Below are 17,611 nucleotides of genomic sequence, written 5' to 3'. Positions count from 1 at the left end.
TCAAAAATCATCGCGGTAAAAGCGTTTTCAAAGTTGATATTTTCTGCATCTCGTAAAATGCTGATTGCCTATTTTCTATGTGACGTTAAAAGCGTTGCGCAAGTATTGGCAAATATAGTCCATAAATATGATCGTAAATCAGTTTATATGCGAAAAAGATGTGTAATTAAAGTTAGTACATATTATAACAGTTATAGTTTCCTAGTGAAAAGTTAATTATTTTTCTATATTTTCTTTAAATCTGTCTTTTATTTTCACGCTTCTAATTAACCGTAATTGTTTATGGGAAAAAATATAATTACTTTTGAAATTTTGCTCTTAATTCTTCTTATTTAAACTATTAAATTAATATAAAATAGAAGCATATGTTTAAAATAACGCTAAGTTTTCTGTGAAGCTTTCTATAAAGACCTTGATGTTTAATAAAACTTGAACGTGTCGGGAGCGAAGGTACCAGGTCACTTGACCTGATTTAAGAGGACCTCGTATACATTGATGAGAAACGTGACATTATTCAAGTCCTAACTGGAATTTTCAATGATAATATATCAGAAGTAGCGACACACTTGACAGTAATGTCGTCAGTAGTGACGGCTTAACTATGTCAAATGTTAAAGTATTTAGCGCGTCTCTCCTCCTATGTGCGATATAACGTGATCTCATGCATCAGAGCAATTATCATGGCAAAGATCAATTTTATATAATGTGCGCGCAATGAGAGCTGCGACAATTTATGATCCCACAAAGCATAAATCTGTCCAAATTAATCATTGAATATTTATGGTTTCATCTTCAAAACATGATTCGTTAAGCATTGTGCACGTGTACCACTTTAATTATTACGCTAGTAAACTCAAATATTAATTGGCAATTAAATATAGTATATCAATGCCAGCTAATTGTCAACTGAATGTCAACAAATCATAATTAATTAAATCTTTGTTTATTTAGAATCAATATTAACATTTGAAACGATATTGATCTGAACTTCTAGAGTTATTTGGTGAAATCGAAACTTGGCGTTGCATTTTCGCAAAGTATAATTTTCAGCTTCTACCATCTAGAAAACGCTGTAAATCTCACGTATTACACTAGAATCGTATAGTAGCGTTGCAAATTGCATTAGCTCGGGCTATTCATGCACACGTGTATCAGTATATCTCCCATATCTTACTTAATGTAAATTATGACTTCCGTGTCAGACCTATTGAGACGTCTCTCGCACTTCCACACTGGGAACGTACGGAATTTGTTAGCATCAATTTTTGTATTAGAGAAATAGCCGCGCACACACTTGAATAATCCCTCTGATTACCTTTAACGTCCGCATCTTGACGCGTCAAAAGGAAATTTAATTTCACGCCGCACGGCACTCTGAATTCAGCTATATCAACAGCTTGATTCCTCGACGCGTTATAAACGGGCAGTCCTTTAGTAGCTTCCGGGAAACTGAGATTGCGAGTACTTGCCAACAATAAGAACGTAACATATTGCCCTCGTCGAGTATGTGTCCGCGGTATTACAATGGCTCACGTAATCGACCAACGAAGCGTACATAAACAAATGTAATGCGATATACGGGACCGCATTCCTGGGTGCGATATACCCACCACATGTGATAACGGCCACCGAGGGATCCAACATAAGCGCGGGGATTGAATGAGCCGGCGAATGCTTGAACGAGACGCTCGATATACTTTACGTAACGCTAAAATGGTACACGACATCACAAGGGGATTGTGTAACTTACGTTATACATACTTTCGCGCGGCATTTATCGAGCGAGGCATTACCTAATTCCCATTAGCGTAACTCTTATTTCTAATCTGCTTGATTTATTGTGCATTATACTGATTGACGCGAATAACGAGAGAAGCCGCGTGCGCCTCATTCTTTTACGAGCGTTTAACGTAATATCGTGGTCAGAGATAAATGACGTTTAAAATTCACATACGCCGATAAAGCACTTGCGTATATACACAGAAAAAAAATAAGTGTCAAATCAAAACTTATATACTTAAACTAACGCGTTCATTGTTTCGTATATACGCGACAATTTATAGTCTTCTTAAAAGAATTTAATAATTTTAAATTTCAATAATATTATAGTATCTTATTTTAATGTTGTCACTTCAAGAATATATAATTATTTAATTCTACTTTAAGACAATTATAATCTTTGATTTAAAAATGTTATTTTCTATCTAACATTCTTTTCCATTCAAGAAAATTAAATCTTAAATCATAAGAATATATTTTTCTTGATCGATATAAAATGGCTTCATTCAAGCAATTATTCAAACAATTATATTTTTCTTTAATTAACGCAATATAATCTCATTTCAAGATTTCCATGTTAAAACTGACCATGAACGGAAGTTACCAACGATATTTAAATATCTAAGTTCGCTCCAAGAGCTTTCTCTCCTATCTGATTACTTTCTACATAACATTCTTATACAATACACGATGATATAAATTTAATGGAGAAATAGATTGTTAATATCACCATTGTTTGCTGTATGATATCTCTTGTATAAAAATAAATCATTATGAATAATTACATAAAATACAGAAACGACATGACGTAAATCAGGAATATATTTCGCATTCAAATCTTTTCTCCATAAATAATACACTTATAGTGTGCATAGTTTATCTTGAAATTTAATCGGTGCACGCGCAATTGCAGACGATTAATGTTGATTTGCTTCTTTTTGCGATACGCTCCGCAATGCAAAATACAGTACCGGCCAAAAATATATCACCTTTATGTTTCTTTTTAGGATAATTACTAAAAACTTAATTCAAAATGTATATATTTGATTAATTTTTCTTGAGTTGCTGTTTTCATTATTGAATGAAAAGTTTATTGTTCAGTAACTTATATACTTAGTATTAAACATATTTGACTAGATAAAAATATATGTACTTTGAATTAAGTTACCCTCAAAAAACAAAGATATATTTTTGATATATTTTATTTTGATATATTTTTGATCGACACTGTACATATATTTAAATATACCGAGCGTCGGCTCAAAACGGCTCTTTCCAGCAGCTCGGGAAACAACATAGATGCAGAAATTAATGCCACTTTGTCACGGAACGATCGAGACGTTGACGGCAGCCGACGACGACGACGAGTCGATCTCGCTCACGAGACGACGTCTGGCGCCGCGAGAGGCACCCGCGGATATATCCCCGGCTCTCCTCTCAATTCAGAATTACTCCCGTTATACCCGCGCGATATACCGTGATGGAAATTGTTGGAGAACTTTGCACGCCGTCGGACGGGGACTTGAAATTCAGTTGTGTTAATTCCTACGAATTTTCGAGCACCCTCCGGGCCGGGGATCGGCGCGCTTAGTGCATTTTCGCGATTAGTGCGTACACGTCAGCGCGACAAACACTCGTCCTCCTCCCCCGCGTGTACGTTTACGCGGTCGGTCGACGCGCGAAGGTCGCACTCGCTGCACGCGCGTGTGGGTGAACACGGCTCTTTGCGAATCCATTAGCCGAATCCTTGCTCGGTCGTTTCCCTTCGGGCAGCCTGATGATTGAGAGAGAGAGAGAGAGAAAGACATGAATGCTCCGATTTTGAAGTGCTCGAGCAAGCAGCACGCGATTAGCCTCCTTGAAATTCAGATCCGTATTCGTGGAAAATACTGTAACATTTCTGATTCCGGATGTTGATTCTGATTCAACTTTGGCAGTTATGTGTCGAAATATAGGCCATGGCTGGCAATGGGTTTAATGATGTCTTTCGATAGTGCTTGCGCGCGACTTTAACGATCAGCTGTTGTATTTAATTACGAATATTCGATATAAGATATATAGTTTCCTTTTATATAGAAACTACATTTTTATTCAATATTACAAAGATAATATTGAAATCTATCTTATACGTGAAATTATTCGGTTTTAATTAATTCTCGAGCACTTTTTATCAAAGGATTTATATTTTTTTCCCCTTTACTTTATAATCTCTTCTTTGTAAAGGAATCTGACGGAAGATAATATTGTATCGATAGATAAAGGAAAGAGAAGCGGAATAAAAAAAAATATTATTGATATAGGTTGCCGTTGAAAATTAATAACGAAGGGTGAAACGAAATTGACAGCAATTGGAGTAAGCCAACCGCAGTGTAGTTATGACCGCAGTAAAGTTTTAGTGCGTCGGTAAAACTTTTATTTACGCGTGCTCTTCTGCCATTTTATCGCTGTAAGAATATTTTGCTAATTGGAACTATTTTATCCGAGTGATCGTGTCGCTTTATCGTTATCGTAGTAAAATTTCAATTTCACTTTTATATCATCCGAGAGAAATATGAAAAACAATTGCGCCGGTAAGCCAAAATCCATTTTCCTTCCTCTTCTCTCGCTTGCTATTATTCGAGCTCACTTACCTGAAACAAAAATAAAACAAGATTAATACTAGAGAAATTACATGAAATGTTTCGTTATATTATAGAGTCATTGTTTAAGATATATGTATATGCATTTCTATATTTTTATTACTAGTTACAGTACATTTCGTTTGCAAACCGTCTGCTAAATGTGTGCAAATATACAGATAGATTTCGCAACCGACGATTGATGTATGACTTTCGTAATTAAAGGATTAATTTATCAATTTTTCGATGCAACTTATGAGAATTGATATATATATATATATTAGATGAATATATTACAGAAAATCGTGCCATCATTAGAAAGTCATAATTGACAAAAATAATTTAGATTTATTACAAGTCAAGCCTGTTCACACAATGGAATTATACAAACGTTGGCTATTCATGGTATATTTGATCGGACTAATTATATTTGTGAACTCGAAAGTAACTTTGTTGGTTAGCTGGAATCTGAATGCGGTGAAACGCGTCGAACTAACTTGCATGTTACATATTGATTGCCCGACCAGTCTACGTGTATGAGTTTCCTACAAACTTATTCGACGCCAAATAGTATTCAACAGGTTTTCGTGTATCGCGTGTAAACGTTAGTTTGTTCATGTTTCGCGAACTGTTGATATCAATGTGAATGTTGCGTCTCGATGTTGGCTTTATTAAAACAGAACTAACGAGGGACGTTCGAATATTTGCATATTCATTGTGTTCCTATACCACATATAACGGCATTTTAACTTGCGTTACTTACGTCGACGTTACTTTTTGCATTCCATCATTCGTTAATTATTGAACTGTCTCATTATAACTTCGAAAAATTCGTGGGATTGTGAAATATTTATTTTAGCAGGAATGTGAGATTAAATTGGAAATAAAAAGGAATACGAGTTTTTAAAATTCCACTCAATATTTTACGTTAGTAAATCGCATAAACAAACTAATTGCATTCAGAAACGTTTATTTAAAAAATGTTCAAAAATATTCTTATTGTTATTTTTAATTTATTGTAATTTTTCCTTTCACATGATAACTTTAAAATAATTATACAATTAACAATTGTAGACCAACCATTTCAATCATTGACATAATCATAGTAAAATTGAAATAATGAAATATTTGTATGCAATTAATATCAAATATTTTTCGTAATTTCTGCAAAATAAACATTTTGAATTAAATATTATCTATTTTAAAATGATGCAATTACTATTTCATATAGAGTTTCCATCCATATATATCATGTTAACGAACGCAATAAATTTATAATTTTATCGCAAATATATATTTTAAACTAATTGAAAATTTTATTTTCTAAAAAATTTGAATCATTTCTATAAATTTATTTTCTATAATTTATTTTTCCCTTTAATCGTGCTATTTGAATTACTCCGACTCCAAAACTCGCCTGTGGAATTGCGATATTTGAAAACAGTCGTTGGAATCTAGAAGATATCGTCGCATATGACGAATGATGAATAAATACCGCATAAATCACACAGTCACTCGGAAGACGCCGACAGCGCTGAAATAATCGTTATCGGCTACCGACAGCGTGGAACGCCTGACAATGAGACGTTGTCTCCGATCTGATTGGTGCTGGCACAGAGAAACGATGCACACATGCGCCTATCGCGATATATCAGCCTGTTTACCGAGCGGTTAACGAGTATAGCTCGGCCCGTGCGCCGTGAACGCATTATCCGGTGAATGAGGCACCAATCTCACCCCTGGATCTCGAAGCGCGAGCAGACAGCGAGCGAACAGTCGTTGGGCATACAGCGCTTTTCAAGGCCTACGCAAAGGAAACTTATCGTCCCGACCTGGTCCGGCCACGGAAGACTCGCCACAAGTGCGAGACACATTTGCATTTCATGAACACGACGTGTTCAGTTTTTGTGGCATTAAAAAGTATAAAATTCGTCTAACTCAGCCCGATAACTGAATGAGTTATGCAACACAAATTATCCTTAAATATTTTGTTTTGTTAATTATTGATTACAATTTTTGTTTTATTTGTTGATACTGATATTTTTTTACATATATATAAAACCGAAAATTAATATATTTAAATATGTTTAATTTTTTCTCATCTGTATATTCATTCGGCAATTATAAATACGATTTCACAGCATTTTACCTACTTCATTAATGAAAAACTGAATATCTTTGATCTTACCAATTGCCTTAAGAAAGAAAAAAAGAAAGAGCGATTTTTCGTGCGATGATGCGCGGAGATTATTTTATAATACGCAATTGCGCGCTTTTACATAAAAATGATAAGAATAACAGATTTCGTAAAAAAATAATCTTTATCGCAGATCTAAAATCTGGACAGTGTCGCAATTTGCAAAACTTTCATGGTCAGTATGAAATTAAAACATTATACGACAAGCGCAATCTAAACTACTTCACAATTTATGTTAAACGAGATATAAATTTGTACAGAAAATTGTATTGAATGAAAAAATGTTTTTTAAGCTCGTTAGAAAACTCTCTACGTATTTAATCACGTGAGCAAGCTAAAAAATTAATCTGTTTCAACGTATGTAATTTTCGAGAAAATTCCGGCGTACTGTAGTCGTTCGATATAGCGGAGGATTAAGTCATGTCATCTGCGAGATTAATGTAATTTATATTTGCATAGGGTATATATACGCGGACATAACTGCTCGGATTTGAAACGAATATGTACCATACAAATATCGCGATGATTTCGCGATTCAACGTGCGCTGCTCTCGTAGAATTTTGTATGAGATATATCTATAGCTCGAGTCGCATTTAGATTATGAAGATCCTTTGATGAAATTCCATTCATGAGTGATACATCATCTCGGCCAGGAGCCAGACCACGGGAGATCAGATTACGGAAAGACACTTTCCTACGATTGTTTGGCAAAGTTCCGTGCGGGCGATTACCGGGCCATTTCGAACGACAGAGAGAAAGACGGAGGAGAGAGGAAGAGAGAGAGAGAGAGAGGGAGAGCACGTTCCTCGCCTCGATATATCGGTGCGACTATTTAGCGCCGCTAACGAGTGCGGACCGTGCGGACCATCTACACGTATAGCTCGTTCTCCCATGAATGGAGCTCGCAATCTCGCTTGTGGATCTCCCAGCTCGACCGCCGGGACCGGTGAAGTGAACAGTTGGTCGACGTCGGAGAGCTTGCTCCACTCGCGGCGATGCGAGCTACCGTTTGAGATTAGCATCTTTTATGCATATACATGGGTGATCTGCAGGCGGCTTGCATATAGATATAGGCGCGCTACCCAATTCCGCCTCGTGCAGCGAAGAAGGGGAGTACATCTACGCGCGTACATATGTATGTATGCACGCCCGAATGCACACAATCGCGAAACTACGCTCGCGAAGGGCCAGAAAAGCGCGAGCTCTTTCTCTTTCTCGGTACTCGGCTCTGCCACGACCTCGCTTACGCCTGTCGAGTCCCTCTCTCGCGCGGCCCGACATCATCGTATACCATGGTCAGGGGAATCTCGGCCTTTATGTGCCACGCCGGTCCATGCCTTTGGCAAGTGGCCTCTGATCTTATCTCGCGACTCGTCTCCTTCGAAGTGGAGTCCCCTCGATTTAAATCCAGCTTCGCCTCCGATCGCGCTTTCCTGTGGCACTGCCACAGTGGAAGATGCACGCGGGACGCCTTCCAAGGGTGACGGGATAATTACACGGGTTTCACCCCGGGGAGAAGTTGTCGTCGCGCTCGCTCGCGAAAGGAATCGTCGAAAAGCCATCTAGCGTGGTTGCCGGCTGCCGCAGCTAATGACGATTCCACTCGATCGCATTCCGCGATTAATTATTGAACGATTAGTCGCTAATTAGAAGGGCGGAATCTCCAAGGCTCGGATGAGGCTCCATGAAATATGTAAATCCGAGAACATCAAATATTCATTCACGTTTAGGCAAGCGGTAAATTGGTATAATGAGCAACGTGGAATTTTTTTTAAAGGTTAAAGAGCTAAACGATGTAAGTTCTTGTGCCATGAAATTCATGGATTCGTAGAAACGTAGGAGAAATTGAATAATTTTGATGATACAATCTGCATTATACGATGAAATTGAAAGCCGCAATTTGACTTTCATACCGTCATTCATTCGCAGCCGCGAAAGCGATTGTGTATCGCCTGCAACGTGCAATAAGGCTTAAGAGCGTTCCTTGTTAAAATGCAATTATTCCGGCGCGTATCCAGCGTATTCGTATTGTTAGAGCTAGCGTTGCGTGCGAGCGAGATTCTCGCCTGCTGTGAAAATGATTTGTGGGCCTGCACCTATGATAAATTCCGTACACACTATCGATAAAGGCTCGCGTGGGCGATCGAAGGTGCTTTCCAGACACTTTGGGTGTTGGAGTAATCGTGCAGAACACCGGGGAAATGTTGTCGTTGAGCGTAGGAAGCCGTCGAAGGAGACGGTAGCCATTGGCTTTTTAGATCATTGCCTCATTCATAGATTCGTGCTCGATTGAACAGCGAGCTTTTCGCGTAACCGTTTTCACTTTCGAGATTTAATCTCAAAAAAGCCGAGATATCGAATAAACTGCAATTAAGGTGAAATCGCGCGCGTTATATCGTCCGAGAGGATTCTCGGCCGATCTCGGTCGATTTAATTTATTGAAGGGAGAGTATCGCGCTATATCGTCTGCATAAAAGTTGATAAGACTCTTTAGACCGCATATTTTAGCATACAGAAAATATAATTGAATTTAAAAGGACAATCATCCGAGAAATCGCACGAGTCGTCTCGATTTGGCGCTGTTTATGTACCTATAAAGTATCGTCGGTAATGATAGGCGTGCATCGAGGTCTCTTTGTTTGCCATATAATATCAGCGATACATCCGCGTCTTTATGCGGCACATGAGGGCGCTCATATAAAAAAGCATTCATGCACAAACCGCGATTATCTCGCTCGAAGTGCGCCCTGTACGAATGGCATTGTCGAGACTGAAATTTGTACGTACGCGCGGCAACACGACGATGACATTCGCGTGCCTGGAAATATGAAAGTTTTTCTACTGCTCAGACACACACAGGCCGGTGCCGTAATCGTATTCACGGTATTCTGAGCGTACTTTGAATACCGGTTTCCCGTTTCTCGACATGCGTCGACTGTGAGCCAATTTATATGCAAAATTATCTCGCGCGGTAACACATGTTCAAAAGGCATGGACGGCCATAAAAAATTACATTATCACATCGTCACGCGGAAATTTGTATGCAAAAATGTACAAACGCGATATCGCGCCTACAGATAGGAAGCATCGCGCGGACCGAAAAATACTGCATTTATTCGTATCTATCTCTTTTTTTCACGGTTGACCAAAAAATTTAGACGGAAACAGCGCGAGATGCTCCGCGGATGCGTCTTAAACTGACAGACGCACACGATGATACGCTAGACGTATTACACGTACGGACGATAAGTCAAATTACATTTATGCACGTCCTTTGCTTTATGCCCCAACATTTTCTTTGTGCATTCGTTAATTATTCCGTTGCGCGTCTGCATTCTACCGTAATCGCATGAAATTGGCGACTTAATTAGAAATCTAGTAGAAAGAAGGCGCGTCCCACCGACGTAATAATTGCGTCGTCGAGTTAATTAATCCCACGATCCCGGTGTGGACATCAAAGCAACGGCAAGCGAGTCTCGTCCGAGTATATGTCACGATTGATTCGTCAAAGCGGATTGTAATTATTTTCGGCGTCTAATTCGTTGATTCACTGTTGATTGTCGTTCGCGCGCGAAAATCTACAGTTTGTATTGTAATTTAACGAAACTGATGATTAGTGTAATAATGTTACATAACAAGATATATCGATTTGAAAGAATCCCTTTTATATCTCTGCCGCATTTTATCTTACATATTTTATCTTACATAGCAAGAGTCACATGCTACATGATTAATATTTCGGTCTACGTTAAATTATTATGTAATGCATATTGAAAAATCAAAAATGTTAATAAACCTGGACTTTCGATGTTAGCCATAAGATGAGGAATTAGACGAGATTTGAGTCCAGTCTTGCCTTTGACTACGTAACGCTGACAGCGGTAAATTGTAATTTTTTATTCCGATTAGAGTTTGATAAATAATCGTTTCGAGGAAACGGAATGCTCAGATTGCCAATTATTTACGTAATATTATTTCCTTGGCGCGATATTTTTTAAACTTATTCAAAAATAACTTATCATTACGTAAGTTTGCAAATAAATGGCCGATAAACTTCGATCTTACGTTCGCGCCAAGTTCGTATGTACTTTGGAAAGTTATCCGCTTATATTATGCGTCCGCGAAAAAAATATGAAAGTTTGCCATCGACGAAAGTAATTCCGTCGCGGCGCAACAACGCGAAGGTAGACGTTATGTAAATGAGTCGGCTTTATTAAACGAATCGACAGGATCGAGCGAAACGGGCCGCCGGTACTCGTCGTTCGTTTGTTCATTTTTCGGTGGAATCGCAAAAATAGCGGGATTATGCAAATACGGCGTTTATCCGTCCGAGACCCGGCAGCGCTCGTCGATCTTCCACGGTCGTTATAACGCGAAGATGTTCAGCAAACGTCGCGAAAATCGCACTCGTTAATCTTCCGGAGCGTTCTTATCGGTCCGGCGTTATGAATTAAAGCCAGTCGCCGTCGGGGTGCAACCGGCCGATGCAGGAGTTTAAATAACGAATGTGATCGCGTAATAACAGGTCGATCGGCTTCTGTAGGCCGGCATAAACTCCTCTTGCACACACGTAGCTATACGTTTATTATCCATGGAGATGAAAAAGCGTTTCAGCGAAGAACACCTGATTGCGCGAGGATCTATCGAGGGAGAGGATAAGTTTGCCCGTGATAGGTTTATGTACCACATTATTATTTGTATTTTTTCTTGACGGTAATAACGAAAACCATGTCGCTATTGTATCGTGATTGTCGCTTTTGATCGTCTATGTACAGCTGAATTGTGTAATTTATTATATGATGTGCGTGTATTTTGATTAATGGAGAGGGAACTATCTATTTGTTCGTTGAGATGGCAAATTACTATAATTAGCGTTGCGTCTGATCTCGTATGAATTTATTACAGTTGTGTTTTATTGCAAACGTCAAAGGCATTCCAGTATTCAAACGTTGATGTAAGTACCACCGGAATTTCCGTTTAAACGGCTACGAGGTAAACCACCTACTATAAAGAGAAGCAACATAAAGCGATAGACTGAAAGTTCTATCTTAAAGTGAAGCATCATATTTTGTGGGATATAAAATTCTTATACATATATAAATAACATTCTAAAGATTATTACAGTTATAATAATACATATATATAAATCTTAATATTATAAAAATAAATAACCTTGATGGCACGGCGTACAATTTTACAATTTAAATTTTGAAATTGTTTTTAACCTCGAAATTTTGAAAAACATGTGATGTCTATATAAATAATAAGTTATATGTATGATTTACTCTAATGTAAAATTTATTACACTGTTAAAAGAAATTTATGACACACAGACAAACTTGTATTTAAAACTTAAAAGATTCATAATTACTTTAAACTTAGAATTTTTTAGAATTTTTAGAAAAATGTTTTTTTTTGTATTATTGCATATTACGAAAAAATACGAGAAAAATAAAGATATCATATACATATTGGAATATACGTATTGGATATCATATTGAAGGAGTAGCGGAATTGCGTTGATTGCTTCTTCCCAGATTTAATTTTATTTTGTATCACTAAAATGATAATTCACATTGAGAGCTCTCGACCTATGAATATTTTATGAATATTCATTGAGCACATATTAGAATATCGCCAGGATATTCTCACAGGTACTCGAATATTTTTAAAATGCATATAATCCATATAATATCCAAATATGACGAGTCAATCATATGAGGCATAAAATTTCGAAAAAAGACCGATTTCAAACGAGATAAAAAAGAAAATCAATACATATGTTAAATATACTGGAATACGAGTTAAAATATTGACTACTAAATCAATTACAGACAATTTTAATACAGTTTCACTTTACTGCATTAATAATATTTGTACAATATTCCTATATTACGCAATATTTCTATAATATTTCTACAACATTACAGAATACATTTTAAAATTGAATTGAAATTTTATTCTTGATATGAACAAATAAATTTAGTAAAATAAATCAAATGATTACGCTACATTTATCATTTAGCAAGACGTTTGTCATAATGTCATAAAATTAAAAAATTGAGCACTCGTTCAGAAAAAAAAGCCTAAGAGCGCGATGAGAGGTTTTCTCGTCGTAAATAAATAGGGTCGAATCCTTCTATCCTTCTACGCGATCACGAGAAGCTGTCAGCTCGATGAAACGTCAGCGTAATCAAATCGCGGGAGCTGAAAACGTCAGGCGGCGACGTATCGTCGCGTTTCGGGGGTCCAATCAAGGTGGCATTGAATGCGTTTGTTACGATGCTTCGCTTGGTTCGCCCCACGGTCTGGATAAGTGCATTATCGGGGCCCACGAATGCCGGCGACACGCACACGCATTACGAGAGACGTGCGCGGGCGTACGAATGAACGCCCGAATGGAAAATCCATAGGCGTCGCCGCTGTTTTCGCGCGTATTCTGCGATTCTAATGAGGCGTACAGTCGTCGTCATTTGCCGAGATTGGCGCGAAGGGGCGGAAGAGGAGGGGAGGATGGATGATGGAGCAAAAGGAAGATCAGGCATCATGAGTGAGAATTTAATCTCGTAAAGTCGCGGCATAATAAGCAATTACGTTCCATAGGAATCACGCATGGCGCGCCGTCAGGATGGAAACTGCATTTGTGGAATCTCGATTAAATGCATGTTAGATACCATTAACCCTTTCAACTTGGTAGCATTAAGGCGTGTAGGGAAGTCTACGTTATAATTGTCGCGATCTTCCTACGAAGGTTGTTGATGCTATTCAAATCGAATTTGGGATTGTGTCTCATGGCAAGACTCAAGCCGACAGATAGTGGTACGAGTTGCCGTATAATTATTCTTCGAAACGCGATTGCGACAAATATTAAGAGAAAACGCAATTATTCCCTACAAACAATTTTAACTCAGTTCACATGATTATTAAACTTTTATTGTAAACTTATAATTTGTAAACATATTAAAGCGATGGCTATTTATTATACAAACATTTATCACGAGCAAAATAACAATGGATTCATCAGATTAAATAATATTTAAATAGAGGAAAACAATTGGTAAACCGTAGAATAATATACGAATTATGGAATTGAATGTTTTAGAAAAGCTATGATATCCTAATTTGTTTGTTTGCGTTATAATCAATCAAATGCGAGAAATAAAAGTGAAATTATTTTATAAAGTATGAAATATTTGATATATAATAATGTTTTGGAATGATAACAGATCAGTTGGCACCTGGCTGTATAGTTTGTCTACGCCTACGCTATGTATGCGTGCTATAATGTTCGCATGATAAAACTCGAGTCAGCAGGTAGTAACATGCAATTCGCTTCATATCCCATTTATCAAAACGCAATGATAATTAATAATTGTCGATTATATGATTGATTAATCTATAGTTAAAATTCTACGATTAAAAATTTGTCAAAATATATCAAGAATGCTACTATTTACCGAAACAAATACTTTGCACAATTTATTTAAAGTAGAATTCGATGCAATGGAGAATGGAAATTGTAAATTACCGTTCTATTCCGATATATTTACACGTAATAATTATTTTTGTAATAATTACATTGTAATGATTACACTACCTATACATTTCTTATACTTGAATATAATCTCGCATCGAATTATAATGTGATTGATAATCAATTTTTAATGTTAAACATTTTAAATCGCACACACATTCGATATCTATATTATATAATTTGACAAAATATATGACACATCATGTAATTTAAATTATGTAATTAATTTTAATTATATAATTTTTTATTTATATAATTTAAATAAGGCAGAATTAGAGAAAAATAGTCTTATATAAAAAAGCTATAATCTTGCAAAAATTTCTATTTTTAGAGGATTATAGCTTTTATATAGAGTTATTAAAACTTATTAGTACCCTCTTTTCAAAATTTATAAAATTATTTCACTAATTTGTTTATATTATTATATGCGTCAAATATAAAATTGAATGCATATAATATTAATTTTAAAATATTAATTATTTTAAAATATTAAAATTATATTAAAAATTTTAAAATATTAATTATTTTGCGCTACTGCAATTTAGAATTTATTTGTATGTTACAGATCAACGTAGCTGACGAGCTTGATAACCTGAGAGGAAGAGGAGGCTTAGAAGAGGCATCCGGGCATTAGCGAAGCTGATGGGAATTTTGGGGTGAGTAATTTATTTTTTTTTCTTTGTATTAATCGCGTACCCATGAGATTTAAACTACGATTGTATTGTAAATAGGTCCGTTGTCTTAAAAAATGGCTGGGCTACAATGAATTAGGCTAAATAATTTTTAATAAACTCTTTCAATATGCATATAAATGTATTACAGACAAGTAAATTAAAATATAAATTATAGAAATATAAACAAAAAACATAATTCAGATTTATTTAATAAAGAACGCGTTAATAATTTTATTAATATTGTTTGTAATAATTTATTCTTATAACGCATTCTTATAATGCTAATTTTATTCTAATTTTTTGTAGTTCATTCTTTTATTATGTAGTGTGTAATGTATCAAAAAACTTTGCTTTAATTAATGCAAATCCAAGTTATCGATCAACCAAAGTTATTAAATCATTTATTATATTTAAAGAAATATGTTATTTGTTATATTTGAGCAATTAAAGTATAAGTGAATGATACTCTCTGAAGTAATGATTTTAAAATGAAAATATAATGATACAAATTTAAGTAAATGTTTAATTAATTTTTTATTATAAATTTTATTATATATAATATTATATATTATTATGAAAGTATCAATTAATCTATTTTAATTGATAACTTGGTATTATATTAGTTAAAACAAATTTATATTAAAACATATAGAAAATATCTCAAACGTCTTATATAATCACAGAAATATGAAATTATGCGCATGTTCCAATGATATTAATTGCCTAGTAACGAAAATAATTTTTCTCCTTTGTTGATTTCACTCTTCAGTAAAATTTTAGTAATATACAAATTATATATACATGTATATATATATATTCAAAACCTTATATAGGGTTTAGACCTTATATAAGGTTTAGAACATCTCGCAAAAAAAAATAATGGAGTTTAGGTTCTGCATTTTATGATCGATCCATTTCATATGTTATATCGACATATATACCGTTAGTGCGACATTACGATACATCTACGATCGAGGTTGCAAAGGTATCGACATGGTAACATCACCGATACTATTGAAACCAGATACTCTTGTTCGTTGAACAGAACGATCTCTGAAAAATCCGGCTATCATTGATATCCCTACAGCTGGATCGCGCTTGCGTTAATAACGGGGAGCGTTTGGTTAAAAAAAAAAATAACGAGAAAACGTATCGCATATATGCCACAGGTAATACGAACCTGACGCATGGATACGCAAAATCTGTCTTCGATGAACGTTGAAACAGTTTGGAAATGATGGTACATTATAGTTACTTCTATGCGTCTCTATAATTTTTTTTTATATATAGTATAAATTTTATGTCAAGTACATATAAAGTATGTAAAACTGATCATTAACATATAATTTATAAAATTATTATAAATTTTAACCAAAATTTTGATTTATTCGTTCGTAAAAATCTCGGATCATGAATATGAATGAATTTCGGGATAATGTCTTTTCTAAATAAAGATTTAAAAACATAATTCTATATAACGTATAATTAAATATCATGTTATTTAATTTTAGTAATATTCTTAATGGACGATATTAAGAGTTAGGAAATTATCTTGCCTTTTATTGCAATTTATTGCGAATTTACGAGTAGATTACTCAAGTTTTAACAATACTTGCAAGACTTTTAATTATTTATCATCCGTATCAACTAACTCGTGAGTTTCATCAAAACAGACATAAATTTTAAACGGACACGCGAATTAGCAGAGTTTTCTTTAGCATTAAAGAAGTTTGACGGATCGCCATACTTTCTTCGCGAACTTTTAAATCGCGTCGCTTTATGTCCAGGCCTTGTACCGTCTTTCGAAATTTAAAGTCTGCCTGTCGTATTTCGACTTTGTGTGGGTGAGGCGAGAATTTACAGCCGGGTTTGGCAATGCACACGTATGGGTATAAGTCTGAAATATGTTTTGAAGCTTATCCAATGTCACAGCCGACCAAGAAACATGCGTGTAAAGCAATAACGCGATTCGTCTCTTTTACGTTCATATTTTTCGATATAATACCCCCCGTTGTTAGATTACGAAATCCACTTTAGTTTTACCGTTATTTCATAAATGTAAACGGCCATATAGTCTATGCATTTTTTGCGAATATTATTTTATATATAGAAAAAACTAAAGTTGTGTGATTGAAAAATTTTTTTATATATTGTATTGAAAGTTTCTTTGCGATACATTCTTGGAAATTTTTCTCGGAAGGAAAAATTTGAATTATACATATATAAAAATTGGCAGATACATAATGATATGTAAAACAATATACGCACGTACGCGCACCCCTGAGTTAGTTAATGTACCACATTAACTTAATGAACTTTTCCTCCCTCTCGCGAGAGAAAGCGAGTTATCTCTGAATTACATAAATCGATATGCATCCGTCCAGGCCGTAAATCAATAAATTCTTGACCCTCCGTTGTGCGTCGACAAACAAAACACCCCGTTCCAGGTTCGCGCATATCTGCACACACAGTGCACACAAATATACGCCCATCCCCGGGTTTCTCCTCGGAGCTGAATATGGCCTTAAGCAGCCGTTTTTTACTCGCGTTAAAATGCACCCCTGGTAGGAAGCTACGGCGCCCGGGCGGCGACAGTCACCCTCACCTCCTGAGCGACTCGGCCCCCATACCGTGTACCGTAGAGGGCAGGGGCACCAGATAATTCTGTTTTAGTTTCGCATTACAACACGAGGCACGGCAGCGAGACAGACTTCTCGTCCCATCAGGGCGACACCCTCCGCTCCTCGCAGTCGCCCCCTTTTTCATTTTCTTCAGGGGTACCGCGAAGAAAGAAATTCTTGTTTCCTA

At 35.9% G+C, this 17,611-nt stretch overlaps 1 protein-coding gene and 1 long non-coding RNA gene across 5 annotated transcripts in view; one reads left to right on the top strand and one right to left on the bottom strand.

Annotated features, from left to right (window-relative positions):
• Positions 1 to 17,611, bottom strand: part of Sli (slit guidance ligand) — a 322,565-nt gene that overhangs the window by 88,231 nt on the left and 216,723 nt on the right. The window lies entirely within an intron of this gene.
• Positions 1 to 17,611, top strand: part of LOC145967443 (uncharacterized) — a 118,701-nt gene that overhangs the window by 8,134 nt on the left and 92,956 nt on the right. The window contains exon 2 of the long non-coding RNA XR_014437425.1: positions 14,695 to 14,785. This is a non-coding gene — a long non-coding RNA (uncharacterized LOC145967443). The remainder of the gene's footprint in view (positions 1 to 14,694; positions 14,786 to 17,611) is intronic.

This window comes from Camponotus vicinus, unplaced genomic scaffold (genome assembly GCF_025532165.1).
Source record: "Camponotus vicinus isolate PSW18456_S1 unplaced genomic scaffold, iyCamVici1.0 SCAF_1, whole genome shotgun sequence".
NCBI classification, from domain to species: Eukaryota; Metazoa; Arthropoda; class Insecta; order Hymenoptera; family Formicidae; genus Camponotus; species Camponotus vicinus.
Note: the sequence above shows the minus strand (reverse complement) of the source record. Positions and strands in the feature narration are given on the sequence as shown.